This window comes from Muntiacus reevesi, chromosome 22 (genome assembly GCF_963930625.1).
Source record: "Muntiacus reevesi chromosome 22, mMunRee1.1, whole genome shotgun sequence".
NCBI classification, from domain to species: Eukaryota; Metazoa; Chordata; class Mammalia; order Artiodactyla; family Cervidae; genus Muntiacus; species Muntiacus reevesi.
In genome coordinates, this window is record NC_089270.1 from 24,676,468 (window position 1) to 24,690,632 (window position 14,165).

At 39.6% G+C, this 14,165-nt stretch overlaps 1 protein-coding gene across 6 annotated transcripts in view; it reads left to right on the forward strand.

Annotated features, from left to right (window-relative positions):
- The first annotated feature begins 1,617 nt into the window (after positions 1 to 1,617).
- CCDC158 (coiled-coil domain containing 158) overlaps positions 1,618 to 14,165 on the forward strand; it is a 75,706-nt gene continuing 63,158 nt past the window's right edge. For all 6 annotated transcript variants that reach the window (XM_065914162.1, XM_065914161.1, XM_065914163.1 and 3 more), the window contains exons 1-2: positions 1,618 to 1,726; positions 7,164 to 7,206. The gene's annotated coding sequence lies outside the window, so the exon portion shown is untranslated. The remainder of the gene's footprint in view (positions 1,727 to 7,163; positions 7,207 to 14,165) is intronic.

The following is a 14,165-nucleotide window of genomic DNA, read 5'->3' on the forward strand; positions in this document are numbered from 1 at the left end:
CAAGAGTGTAAACTCCATGAGGACAGGAGTTTTTTTGGTTCATGGCTGTATTTTCAACACCTTTGCATGTTGCATGTCAGGTCTCTATGAATACATGTTCAAATGACTGGATGAATGGTACAGGAACTCTAGACCCCTTTCTTTATCTCTACATTTTTTATTCTAAAAGCTAAGAATCTCTTTTAAATTATCAGAAACATACCATGAAGTAAAACTGCAAGACACTTCAAATGAAAAGAATTTTATAATAAAATTATAGTGTTCACACATATACGTGGGTTTAAATAGTTTTATAGTGTTCTAATTAACATATTTCAGTTAACAACTTCAAAAAGAATAAAAAAAGGAAATTTCTTGGGACATGCGACATCAACGGAAATCACATATTAGGTAATTAAACATTTTCTTGCCCTAAGAACACAGTTGTGCTTTAACAGAATAAAAGTTTAGAACCAAAGAATTAAACATTGCTGTCTAGCCACAAAACTTAAACCACTCATCCTTCCATTTAATACTCTCATTCCCTATTAAAATACTTGATTCTATAGGCAAGATTGTCCAGGTCAATAAATTTGTATTATAGGTACAATAAGAGGCGATCTTTAGTGGTATTTAATACTAATTTTATGAAAATTTAAAACTACATTATGCAATGTAGGATTTATTAATATCTCCAATCAACTCACACATAAAAAGTTATTCGCCGGAGGTGTCCTTACAGTGCCACTGCTAATAGCATTAACGCTGACAGGTGGCATCCATCACACTCAGGCCCTTTCTGGATTTCTTCCATCCGAGCACTAATTTAGGCAGTCCGGAGAGGTCTAAGTGTGTAATCACAGTATATGATAAGTTCTATATTGCAGAGATGACGACAGACAGCAACTGAATCACAGCGGAAGAAAACTCTCCGGAGGCGACAGGGTCAGCTATTCCGAGGACACTTCTGAACCTTGCAAAACATTCCGGACAGAGGATCAGGATAAGCCAAGGCAGATAGACAAAGGGGAATTGAGAGGTAGGGTGGGGTGGGAGGGGCCACTGTTAGAAGGCGGGCCGGGAGGCCTGACTAGCAACGCCAATGTTGGCTAGATTCTTCGATTGTGAATACAGACAGGATTTATGCGGGTCGGTAAAGAATTGGGGAAGATCCTCTGCGGAGCAACTTGGAGAATAGCCTGGGGCGTTCGGGTGATGGAGGACAAGAGCAGGACGTGGATACCGGTTAGGAGGCCGCAGATAAAGAGAATGGCCGTGAGTGGCAGAGAGTATAAACTGGAAGCCCCAATCGGGGTCGCTTGTGGAGTAGGGCTGGCAGGATTTGATGCCAAGCAGCCCCCTCGGTCAGGGCTCCTAGGATGGAGACGCTGGGCGGGCGAGGTGGGAGGGCGGAGGGGAGGGCGGAAATGGCGCTCGGTTGCCCGGGCGACGGCGTCTAGGGGCGGAGTCTGGGGCCGGAGGCGGTCCCCACATGGTTAGTTCAGCATCCCCGCGCCCTCGCCCCACTCTCGGGCGAGGTGCCCAACGGTTGCCCCCGAGGCTCGCTTGGAGCAGGCAGGGCGCGGGCCCGAGCGCACTGGGAGCTGGCGCACGGGTGGGCGGGGCTCGGTCCCGCGCCGCCGCCGCCGCCGCCGCCGCCGCCCAGTCGACGCAGGTGCGGCCGCCGCGCCCGCCGGCGCCCCCGCGGGGATGGGGCCGGTCTCTTAGGATGAGGCGTTGGTAGCAGGTACAAGGGCGGGCGCGACCGGGGGGACCGGGTGAGGAGGTGGGTCGTTCGCCAGAGGACCCGAGGCTGCGCATCTTCCTTTCTGGAACCTTCCAGATCTTTGCGTTTGTTTTGCACATGATGGATGCCCAATAAATTGCTTCTTTACCAGGAGGGACTGCCGTTGTTTTCAGGAATCACAAGACTTCCGGGGACGGTGGCTGAACTGTAGGACTATAGTACTCCTTTCGGTGGAAACAATAGGATCCTGTTGTTCCAACATTACTGCTAACTCCTGTTCCTACCCAGCTTCTCTCGCAGACAGGGGGAGGAATAGGGAAGACAGAGACATAATGAGTAATGTGTAACCTTGGACAGTCTAATCCAAATAAGATTGTATTAAATGCTGTTCAAGGGCCCTCTCCGCTAACCCTGTCTGTTAAGTGGGAGTCTGGTTCTGTATCATTATCATTATCTATCAGAAACAGTGAGTTCTCAGATGAGTCCACCTTCCCACAAAACTCTGCTCCCAGTCCCCACTGAGGCTGTTGTTCCAGGTTGAGTTCATACATCTTTATTTTTTTCTTTTTTAAATTGTGAAAGTATGATTACATATTTACAGGAGATGTGGACAATACAGAACAAAATTAATATATAGTTCCACTGTATATTATAATTATTTTTAAGTGGATAAATTACGATTTTTGGTCGGAGTTTCAGCATCAAGCTCTCAAAAATTAATAGAATGAATGGAATAGCCAGAAAAGTAGAAGGCTATAATAATAGACCTGAAGAGCCCTGTGGTGTTCATGCATCTTGGTGTACTTTAAGAGCAAGGGAAAGTAGAAGAAAAGTGAAGTTGGCTATTTCTCAGGGTCTTTTGACTGGCATCCATTTCTTGCTTCCTCCGCAGCTGCCCATTCAGGAAAGGAAGGCTCAGCACCTTCACTGTCCTGGAACGCAGCGGGGCAGGAGTGTTTCTCTGTGTAAAGTCATGGGGTGGAGGTGGCGGAGTGAGGGAGATGCCTGGTCCTCCCACCTCTATTGTTTTTAGATTTATACAGTTATCTTTATTTGTCTTGTGGGTAAAATGGTTTTTATGCCCTGGAGACATTTTTATACTCCTGAATTGAGGGCAGACATTGACAATTTATTTTGTATATGCAGACTCCTTACCATTGTGGTTTACAGGAGGACTCAGTGTTGTCTATTTAGTATATTAGGGCCATTCACATTCATATTCACATCACTAAATAGGGCCTCTGCAAACCACCTGTTCCCACACTAGAAGCCCTCAGATGATTTGGTATAGTAGTCTAAATAAGGGCCACCCAAAAATATCAGGTCCCAATCCCTGGAACCATAAATGTGATAAGCCAAGAAGGTCCCTGCATATATAATTAAGTCAAGGATCTTGAACTAGAAAGGTTATCTGAGTGGATCCTAAATGCAAACAATAGAATCCTTGAGAGAGGCAGAGGAGATTAGACAGGGAAGAGGAGACTGCATTGTGAACACAGATTAGAGTGATGTGGCCACAAGCCAAGGAATGCCAGCAACTACCAGAGGCTGGTGGAGGCAAGAAATGGATTCTTTCTTTGAGCCTTTGAAGGGAGCATAGCCCTGCCAGTATTGGGATTTCAGCCCTGTGAGACTGCTTTTGAACTTCTGGCACCATATCTGTGAAAGAATAAATGGCTATGGTTTTAAACCACCAAGCTTTTGGTAACTTGTTATGGTGATTATATGAAACTAATACATACAGTTATGCTTATAAGTCACATAGAATCAGGCCTGTATTGATGAATATTTTAAAGCTTTCCAGCTGGGGCAGTGGCAGGTGTTGTAGTGGAGACCATTGAGTATTTCCTGAACCCTGTACATCCTAAGGAAAAGATTTAAACAGAGAATTTGGTGAGAAGGGAAAATAAGTTGCGTTAGGAAGAGATGGTCTAGCACTAAAGCAATTTTCTTTGAGCTTTCTTTGTGTTTCTTTTAATATATCACTACATTTGCTCTGGTTAAGAGAATATAGGTACAAAATGACTTAGGTTTGGTCCTTAGTTAAGATGATGTTGGATATCTATCATGCGTATATCAAATGAGAGTTGCAGACACCTGGAAATTGAGTTCTGGGTTCAATCCAGGAGAAAAGAGGCAATGCTAAAGTGCTTCCATAAGGAAGTTAAAAGCAATATCTATTTATCTTGAAATTAAGACACTTAGCAATATTTAGGATTAGGATGCAGGGGAAAAAAAAGTGTTCAGATTTAATTGATTGACTTCTGGATCCCAAGCAGCTAATTTGCATCCCTGTTCTTACTCCACAAAGCATTACAGAAATGTACAAAGAGTAGCCAGTCTGCTTTATTTTTGAACTGCTTTTTTGAGGTTTAATTTGCTTACCATAAAATTCATCAATGTTAAGTATAAAATCCAATGATTTTTATTAAGTCACCATGATTCAGTTTTAGAACATTTCTATCACCCAAAAAAGATCACTTGTACCCATTCGTAGTCAGTCTCCATTCCCAGCCCCAGCACCAATCTGCTTTTGATCACCGGCCTACTTTTGAGTTAAGGTTTAATTCCTCTGCAGGGACTACTCCAGTGGCTTCAAAACTGACCGCTGTTTCTACTCAGCCTATTTCCCACCCAGCCGCTGGAAGATTATCTACCTCTGGTTAAAATGCTCCATGGCTTTCCCTTGCAATTAGAATAAACCTCCAAGTCCTTAGTGTAGCTTTTTCAAGGTCCCGTGAATTCTACAACCAGCCAGCCTCACCAGCAACTTCTCAAGATAGTTTAGGAAAGGAACTCCTAAAAAGCACAGTGTTTCTTTGGACACAGTACACAGCCGGCTGTCTACAAGCAGACCTCCCCTTCTCCCCAGGCTATGTGCATGCTCCACTAGCCTCCTCCCTGGCAGGCAGTGAACACGTAGTCTTTCTTATCTCCAGACCTTTTCGTGTGGTACTTCCTCTTAGGATCTTCCCCAGTCCTCTGCAGAGCTGACTTTTTTGTCATTCAGCTCACATGTCATTTCAGGAAGTCCTTCCCTGACTACTAAGGAGCCTCAACTCCTCAACTCTGTGTTACTACTCTATGTTATTTTCATCATTGCACTTGACCACTCTCCAAAACTATATTTTTGATTCATTTTGTTAATGTCTTTCTCCGTTAGAATATAAGATCCACAAGGGCAGAAACTTGATTGGTCATGATCTTACAAAAGCTCTCTCTCTAGTATTTACAGAGGCACTATTCATAGTGGCAATACACTGTAAACCATCAAAATGCTACCAACAGCAATTAATAATTACCAGAGGCTTACTGTGTACCATGCCCTGTGCTAAGTGTTTTATATGCATGGGTGATTTAATTAAATTTTACTACTTTTGATGTGGGAAGAGTGAGGAAAGCATGTCCTCCAAATACAGTTCCCCACATCAAATTATATCTTTCAGAGGCATTGGGTAGTGTTCTTTCCCTTATTATTAGAACGTTGATTTTAAGGCTGGATCAGTGTATATTGCTATCAGCTACATGGTTTTGAATCTTTCTCTACTTCCCTGAAATCTAAACTGGAGACGGGTTTTCAGGGAAGAAAGGAGGAAAAAAAGAGTGTAAATAAAGGAGGGTCCTGAAAGAGCAGGACATGCTCAGGACACAGCTTTGAATGGACACAGTGTGTGTGTCAGGGGAGTGAAGATGAAGGCGATGAGGCTGAGAGGTTGGTTAGGCCAGATCGTAAAGGGCTTTGAGGGCTAGTCTTAGTTTAAGCTGTCGTTTTTGAGCAAGTTGTGGCAGAATAGCTCTGATGTTAAAGTAAGATTGTAAGAAACTGAAACTTAGAAGGATCATTGTGAGAGATTTTGTAGCAGGTCTAGTAAGAGTTGGTTAAAGCTTGAAAGAATACAGTAGGACTAAAAATAACTAAGCTGCAAAGCCAGGATTCCTTCCTTATAACTTATGACCACATTTAAGTCTCCTTCACTGAGTTAAAAGGTATTACTCAACAGAAGGTGGAGTCTGAATAAATGAATAACGGATGAAGACACTGAAATGTCTGACTTGGAAAGCTGGCTTTATGGTATCACTATCTGAGAACATCCTAGGAAATAGGTTAGGTAGGAATGCAAAGAGACCAGATTTGGGATAAAGATGAATCTAGAGCCCCCTCAATTTTTTTTAACAACAAAGCATGAAATTTTCTGGAAGCAGTGGAATTATCCCTGTCTGGCTTTGCTGACTGGAATCGCCTGTGAGAAGTCATTGTATTTGGGGTCATCTTTTTGCTGAAGTTTCTCCATATGAAATCATAGAATGTCCAGATTGGAGAAGATTTTACAATTCTTTTAGTTCAACACTCTGCCACGAGAGGAAGGCTAGTGGCAGTTGTCATCCCAACAAATGCTCACCCACTTTCAGCTTGAACACCTCACAAGGAGGTCCACTGTGTATATATTGAAGGTGCTTCAGTTTTTAGAATGTCCCTCTCCACTCTGAGCTCCCTTTACTTCTGTTCATTAGTCCTCATTCTGCACATGGAACACCATCGTTTTTTTCAATTGAGGTTAAATGATATATAACACTGGTTATTACATTATGATTTGATATTTGTGTTGTCATTCATTTTTCCAGAAAGGCAGCTGCTCACTTAGATGCCACTGAGATATTCCAAAATTCCTAGTTGTTTTTCTCAGCTCCATTGCTTAAGATTTATAGACCTATTGCTAATTTATAGATAGAATTTCCTCTACTCAGTAACTTTTCTAACCAAGCACAAGAGCTGTTACCTGGTCAAAGCATCTCCAAGCAGTGAAAAGCAGTTTACATGGTCAGAAGACATTCAGGGGATCTATTTAAGTTAGTTTGGAGGTACCCGGAGAAAGGTTGGGTCTGGAATGTTGATATATACAACAAGATTAGCGTTGGACTAATAGAGAGCATGGGCTTCCCTGATGGCTCAGATGGTAAAGAATCCACCTGCAATGCTGGAGACCTGGGTTCCATCCCTGGGGTGGGAAGATCCCCTGGAAGAGGACATGGCAACCCACTCCAGTACTCTTGCCCGGAGAATCCCATGGACAGAGCCCGGCGGGCTACAGTCCCTGGGATGAAAGAGTTGGACACGACTGAGCAACTGAGTCCAGCAAAATAGGGAGCATATGGTTGACCACGTTCTGTGTGTAAACTTAGTGTAGATAAGGGCCGCAGGTGCCATTTTAAGTGGTGTAAATTTAAAATGTCAATACTTTCATGTACAAGATAAACCCAAAGGAAGAAGAATTCGAACTTTTGTTGTAGCTATTGTATGTACATATTTTAAGTGTTGTCAAGATCTTAAGTGATGAAAACGAACTTGCAAGTTGAACTTTTTGAAAATAATAAATTTTAGATAATGAAGTACTGTATATATTAATAAGCAGATTTTAAAATATTTTCTGTTTTTCAGGTGTTGATAGGTTAAGTGAAAATAAGAATATCCAGATTTAAAGGTATTTCTTGTTTTACTATGGGTTATACTTAAGAATTGTGACGAAATAAAACTGATAACACTAATTTATTATATCTGCAACTAATTTTAGACCTTGAGGTCTTAAACTTGATCAATGCCTAGGCTAGAATATCTAAGATAATAAAGTTATAATGGGTTTATCTCTGTGGTTTTCAAACTTTGATCAGTAGAGCCTTCTGTATTCCATAAAGGTATTTGGAGGGCAGAGAGGAGGGTGTGTGTAGTCGGGTGTCTGAAGATTCAACGAAAGGCTTCCACTCCTTAAAAAAATTTAGAAGACACACCCGTAACCTCATTTAGTAATGGTGGAAATTGAGGCTCAGAGATGTGAATAGATTTGCTTATGCTTTCAAGGTGACAAAGGGCAGAATTACAATTCTAAGTTCTGTTTTTCTTCTGGGCTGCCTCCTTCCAAAATGGTCTCATGTACTGGTGATGTAGAATCTTACGTAGCTTAATTCTGTATTACATTATAATGTTCCCTGAGTTTATTCAGTGTATCCTGAACCCACTTTCTTTTCTGTTAGAGGACATATATGAAACATACCTTCTTTCTAAATAAACAGAAAGATATAGCCATTTATTATGGGAAAGTGAGCTGGTATATACTGCTTAAATTTCAAAAACAGTATTGTTATTCTTGGTTTACTATTCCAGTATGTAGCGCTGCTGCTAAGTCGCGTCAGTCGTGTCCGACTCTGTGCGACCCCATAGACGGCAGCCCCCATGCTAGTTTCCTATAGATTGAGGCAACAGGATAGTAAGTCTGACTATACAGTCCATGGAATTCTCCAGGCCAGAATACTGGAGTGAGTAGCCTGTCCCTTCTCCAGAGGATCTTCCCGACCCAGGAATCAAACCGGGGTCTCCTGCATTGCAGGTGGATTCTTTACCAACTGAGCCATCGGGGAAGCCCACATTGTAAGTAATCTTTCCAGATCAAAATAGATCATGGATTCTGGATCAGCTTACTGTGGAGGCAGTCACATTCTATCATAGTCACAGGATACCCAGCATAGCCATACAGAAAGAAATCAAGGTGAGCGCGGTCACATTAGGGAAGGCATAGGTGTACAGTCACCACAGCTTTGGGGAGCCAAGGAGAAGAGGTGAAAACCCAGGAGATAGTTTTAAGTCCCTTGGCTCAACTGTGTAACAAAAACTAAAGCCTATAACCTTATTTTCCTCCAAAAGTCCACTTTTTGTGGTCTGTAGTTTCTAAGGCCTTTTCTGCAACATTCCAATTAAATAACAAGAGTAGAATCCTTACCTAGCTATTACTTGTCAGAAATTTAGTCATCTTTCAGTGTGAACTTGTTCATAATTTTAAACCAGGCAGAATTGTTCTCAATAAATCTTGGGCATACTAGAAGAGGCCAAGATCTCATCTGTGTGCTTTTCTCAGAGGTTTAAATCAAACACGTGTAAGTTCATGTTTTGATCCGCAAATCAACAAAGTACAGCATTTTCACAGTTTCATGACTTACTGAGACAAAAAAATTTTTTTCTTTTTCCAGAAATCCTTAGTAATTTAAGAAGTTTTATGCCTGAAAATAGGAATAAGGTTACAATTCTTACAATGCAATGAAAATAAATACTGAATGATTTGACCAGTTTAATGATTTGGTCCGTCTAAAACAGTGAAAATCTAGATTACAAATAAGTTTTAAAAGACATTTCATTACTCTCAAGTATATACATAAAATAACTAGCAGCACTGGCAAATAGACTTACCCGTTCTGCTTATCTTGCTTGTAGGTTCTGTTTCTTTCTTGATAGCCCAGCATCTGCTTTCAAGCAGAGTGGATTAGTGTATGTTCTCCTAATGCTGGGCTTTGATTCCACCTGCCCTACTCATTCCTTCATGCTTTGGATCTATCTCTAATTTATGATAATAACATTACTCAATAATTTACATTTTCTTACTTTTACCATCCTGAAGAATCACCAGATATATCATTTTAGTGTGTAAGCTAAGTTAAACAGCAAATATTCATGATAAAACTTGTTTAAATGAGAGGGTTTTTTCTCCCCCCCCCAAATAGCAATTTCTTCTATTTAGAACATTTAAATTGCCTAGCAATCTTGAGTAACATTCCATTTGTTATAATTCTTTATGGAATGTTTCCCTACCTGCCACTTATTTCCTAAAAATGATAGTACAAACATATTAAGGTAGAATTTAATCATTGTTTTGACAGATGGCACCTCAGTAATCTAAAAGGCAAAACTGTGAGTGTAATAAAAACGAAATCTGTTCAACAGCAAGAATTCTTTTTAGCTCAGAAGCTTTTAAAACTAACTTTTAATACAATGCTTGCATTGTAAAAATGATGAACAGTGTGTTCTGTGTAATATTCCTCTTTCCATCATTTTGATAGTTCTTACCTACATCTATTTTTTAAAGAATTAGGATTCTGATTCATTAATGTGATCTATTGTTTTTCTGTTTTCTTAATTTCTGCCTTTGTCTTTCGGAGAAGGCAGTGGCAACCCACTCTTGTCTGGAAAATCCCATGGACGGAGGAGCCTGGTAAGGCTTCAGTCCATGGGGTTTCGAAGAGTCGGACACGACTGAGCGACTTCACTTTCACTTTTCATTTTCATGCATTGGAAAAGGAAATGGCAACCCACTCCAGTGTTCTTGCCTGGAGAATCCCAGGGACGGGGAGCCTGGTGGGCTGCCATCTATGGGGTCGCACAGAGTTGGACATGACTGAAGCGACTTAGCAGCAGCAGTAGCTTTTGTCTTTATTATGTCCTACCGTGTGCTTTTGTTATATTCCCCCCTCCCTTTTTGTATTAGAAATCTTTTTGTGTTACAAATCTAATTCACTTATTTTCATGCTTTTTTAAAAAATTAAAATAGGTGTTTAAGGCTGGGAATTTTCTTTTTTGCATAGCTTTAATATATCTCAGATTCTGATATGTAGTGCTTTGATTGTCATTGTTTTAGAAATTTTAAAATTTCTGTTTATATTTCTCTTTTCACACAAAAGTTATTAATACAAAGCCTTTTAATTTTTAAGTGGAAAGGCTTTTTTGCTTTTGGGGTTTTACTTTTACTTTCTCATGTTGCATTGTGACCAGAGGAGGATGTTTGTCATTTCTGTTTATGGAAGCTGCTAATCTATTATTTGTGTCCTAGAGTATGATTGAGTTTTGTGAATGTTCTATGTGTACTTGAGAGGAAGGTGTATTCTCTGTTATTAAAATATAGTGTTCAATGTATATCTACAAAGTCTACCTTAGTGATTATTTCTAAATCTTTTATATCCTTACTTATTTTTGGCTGCTTGAGCTCTCTCATGCTGAGTGACATGTTAAAGCCTCTCATTATTACTGTTTCTAGTTCTTATTCCATTTCCTGTAATTTATGTTTTATCTAAATGATTGCTGTGTTAAATGGTATATAGAGTCAGAGGCGGAGAAGGCAGTGGCACCCCACTCCAGTACTTTTGCCTGAAGAACTCCTTGGACAGAGGAGCCTCATGGGCTGCAGTCCATGGGGTCGCTAAGAGTCGGACAGGACTGAGCGATTTCACTTTCACTTTTCACTTTCGTGCATTGGAGAAGGCAGTGGCAACCCACTCCAGTGTTCTTGCCTGGAGAATCCCAGGGACGGAGGAGCCTGGTGGGCTGCTGTCTATGGGGTCACATAGAGTCGGACACGACTAAAGTGACTTAGCAGCAGCAGCAGAATCAGAGGTATTATATTGTTATTGTGGAATGAAGCTTTTAACTTAAGTGCCCTTTGTCTTATTTAATACCCTTTGGCTTGAAGACAGTTTGGCCTGGTTATCAGGATTTTAACCCATGCTTTTTTTAAAAAAAATTTACTGATGTATGTTTGATTCACAGTGTTGTGTTAATTTCTGCTGTGCAGCAAAATCATACGTCTATATATTCATATTCTTTCTATTATAGCTTATATAGGATATTGAGTATAGTTCCTTGTGCTATACAATAGGGCCTTATTGTTTATCCACTGAATATATAATAGCGTGCATCTGCTAACCCCAAACTCCCAATCCTTCCCTCCCAGTGCTCTTCCCCCGGCCAACGTGAGTCTGTTCTCTATTCCTGTGAGTCTGTTTCTGTTTCATTGATACAGACTCATTTGTGTCATATTTTAGATTCCACATATAAGTGATATCATATGGTATTTGTCTTTTTCTTTCTGACTGCCTTTGCTTACTGTGATAATCTCTAGGTCCATTCATGTTGCTGCAAGTGGTATTAAATTGTGGTGTGTGTATACACACACACACACACACACACACACACACACACACACACACATTCTTTATCCATTCATCTTCAGTGGACATTTAGGTTTCCATGTCTTGGCTATTGTAAATAATGCTGCTATGAACACAGGGGTGCACACATCTTTTTGAATTAGTTTTGTCTGGATATATGCCCAGGAATGGGATTGCTGGATCATATGGCTACTCTAATTTTTTGAGGAGCCTTCATACTGCTTTTTATAATGGCTGTACCAATATATATTCCCAACAACAGTGTAAAAGGGTTCCCTTTTCTTTGCATCCTCTCCAGCATTTCTTATTTGTAGACTTTTTATTGATGGCTATTCTGATGGGTGTGTGGTGGTACCTCGTTGTAGTTTTTATTTGTAAATCTCTAATAATTAGTGATAAGCATCTTTTCATATGCTGTTGGCCATCTGTATGTCTTCTTTGGAGAAATGTCTATTTAGGTCTTCTGCCCATCTTTTGGGTTGTTTGCTTTTTTGTTATTGAGTTGTATGAGCTCTTTGTATATTTTGAAAATTAATCCTATATCAGCCTCATCATTTTCAAATATTTTCTCCCAGTCTGTAGGTTGTCTTTTCATTCTGTTTATAGTTTCATTTGCTGTGCAAAAGCTTATAAGTTTGATTAGGGCCCATTTGTTTATTTTTGCTTTTATTTCTGTTGCTTTGGGAGATTAACCTAAGAAAACATTGATATGACTTTTATTAGAAAACATTTGGTATATGTTCTCTTCTAGGAGTTTTATGGTGTCATGTCTTATATTTAAGTCTTTAAGTCATTTTGAGTTTACTTTTGTGTATAGTATGAGGATGTGTTCTAACTTCATTGATTTACATGCAGTTGTCCAACTTTTTCAGCACCACTTGCTGAAGAGACTTTTTCCAGTTTTATATTCTTGTCTTCTTTGTCAAAGATTAATTGACCATAGGTGAGTGGGCTTATTTCTGGGCTCTCTATTCTGTCCCATTCATCCATATGTCTGTGGCGGGGGTGGGGTGGGGGGTGGGCAGCCAATACCATGCTGTTTTGACTACTGTAGCTTTGTAATATTGTCTGAAGTCTGGGAGGGGTATGCCTCCTGCTTTGTTTTATTTTCCTCAGGATTGCTTTGGAAATTCTGGGTCTTTTATGGTTCTATATACATTTGAAATTATTTGTCCTAGTTCTGTGAAAAATGCCACAGGTAATTTTAATAGGGATCACATTAAGTCTGCAGATTGCTTTGGATAGCATGGTCCCCCATGCTTTCTTATTGCATTCATTTGCCTAGCAGATCATGGTGTCACTTTATGTGAAATGTTTTGTTGTTTTTTTTTTCAAGTCAGTGCTTTTTAGTGTCCTCTTATGTACAGCACAGAGTTGAATTTTTTTAAGAGCTAATTTGAAATTTCTTTGAATAGTCAAGTCCTTTCAGATTTACTGACATGACTGTTGTGTTGGTCTAAATTCTGTCTCATTGTTATTACATTATTACTTGTGGTATAATTACTGTGTGTATTATATTAATGTGTTTATTTGGTGTTCTTTTTTTTTTAAATTCTTTTGGCATTTAAGATTTTTATTTTTATTCTAGTTGTTACCTTTGCCTTAATGCTTTCTATACTACACCCATAACTCCTCCAACTTTTTTTCTTATTTAACCTTTTGCTTTTTGTCAATTTTAAATGGTATCTTTTACAACCAGTGGCCCTCTATTTCCCTTTTACTCTCTCTTCCCATCTTTAGTTGTATCTGTTCTCTATTGTCACACATATAATATTTATATATTATTTTTCAGTGCCATTAACCTTCTCATGTTTTGGTCTCAACTCTACAATTGAATATTTAAAATGTTCACAAAAAGTGTTCCCAGTCATCTTTTTTTAAAACATAGCCCTCCCTTTTCCCAAATTTTATTTTGAAAAATTTAAAACCTCTGGAAAAACCAAAGATTTACACCAGCTGTTAGCATGTTGCCACGTTTGCTGGTCATTATTGGTTGGATGAAGCTTCACTCCCTCTGGTAGATTCCTCAGAAGGGGCACTTACTTACAGTGTTCTGGCACATTCAAAACTGCTGTTCCATGCTTCTGTGTCTTTTGATCTTGGCTGGATATAATAGGCTTGGTTTGTACTTTCTCTTTCCTTATATTCCTTGAAAATGCTTCTCTTCTGTTGCCTTGCTCTGTATGTTGTTTTTGAATAATCTGATGCCATTCTAATCTTTTTGCCTTTATAAATTACTTCATCTTTTTTGCCTGAAGGCCCTAAGGATTTTTTTCATAATCTTTAACATCTTAATGTTGTTTTAATAGGATGTGTTTCAAAGTTAATCATTCTTGGCTGATTTTCCTTAGTATGAAAAATGTATAGATTTGGGTCTTCGTTTATTTCTAGGAAGCTTCCTTGGATTACAGTTTTAAATAACAGTTCTATTTCATTTTTGGGACTTTTTTCCTTCAGGGACACCAATTATATTCAACCTCCTTTGCCTGTCTTCCATTTCTTTCACTTCTTCTCCAACCCCCTTTTCTTCTTTATCTCCATTCTCATCCTCTTGGTTGTTTTCCTGTTTTCCTTCAGTGCCTTTATTAAGTTTACATTGCAGTTTATTCTCTGGTCTTTCTAATTTGGTCTTCATTTCTGATATAATTCTGTTTTTCTTCTCTTTCCTTACCTCAGG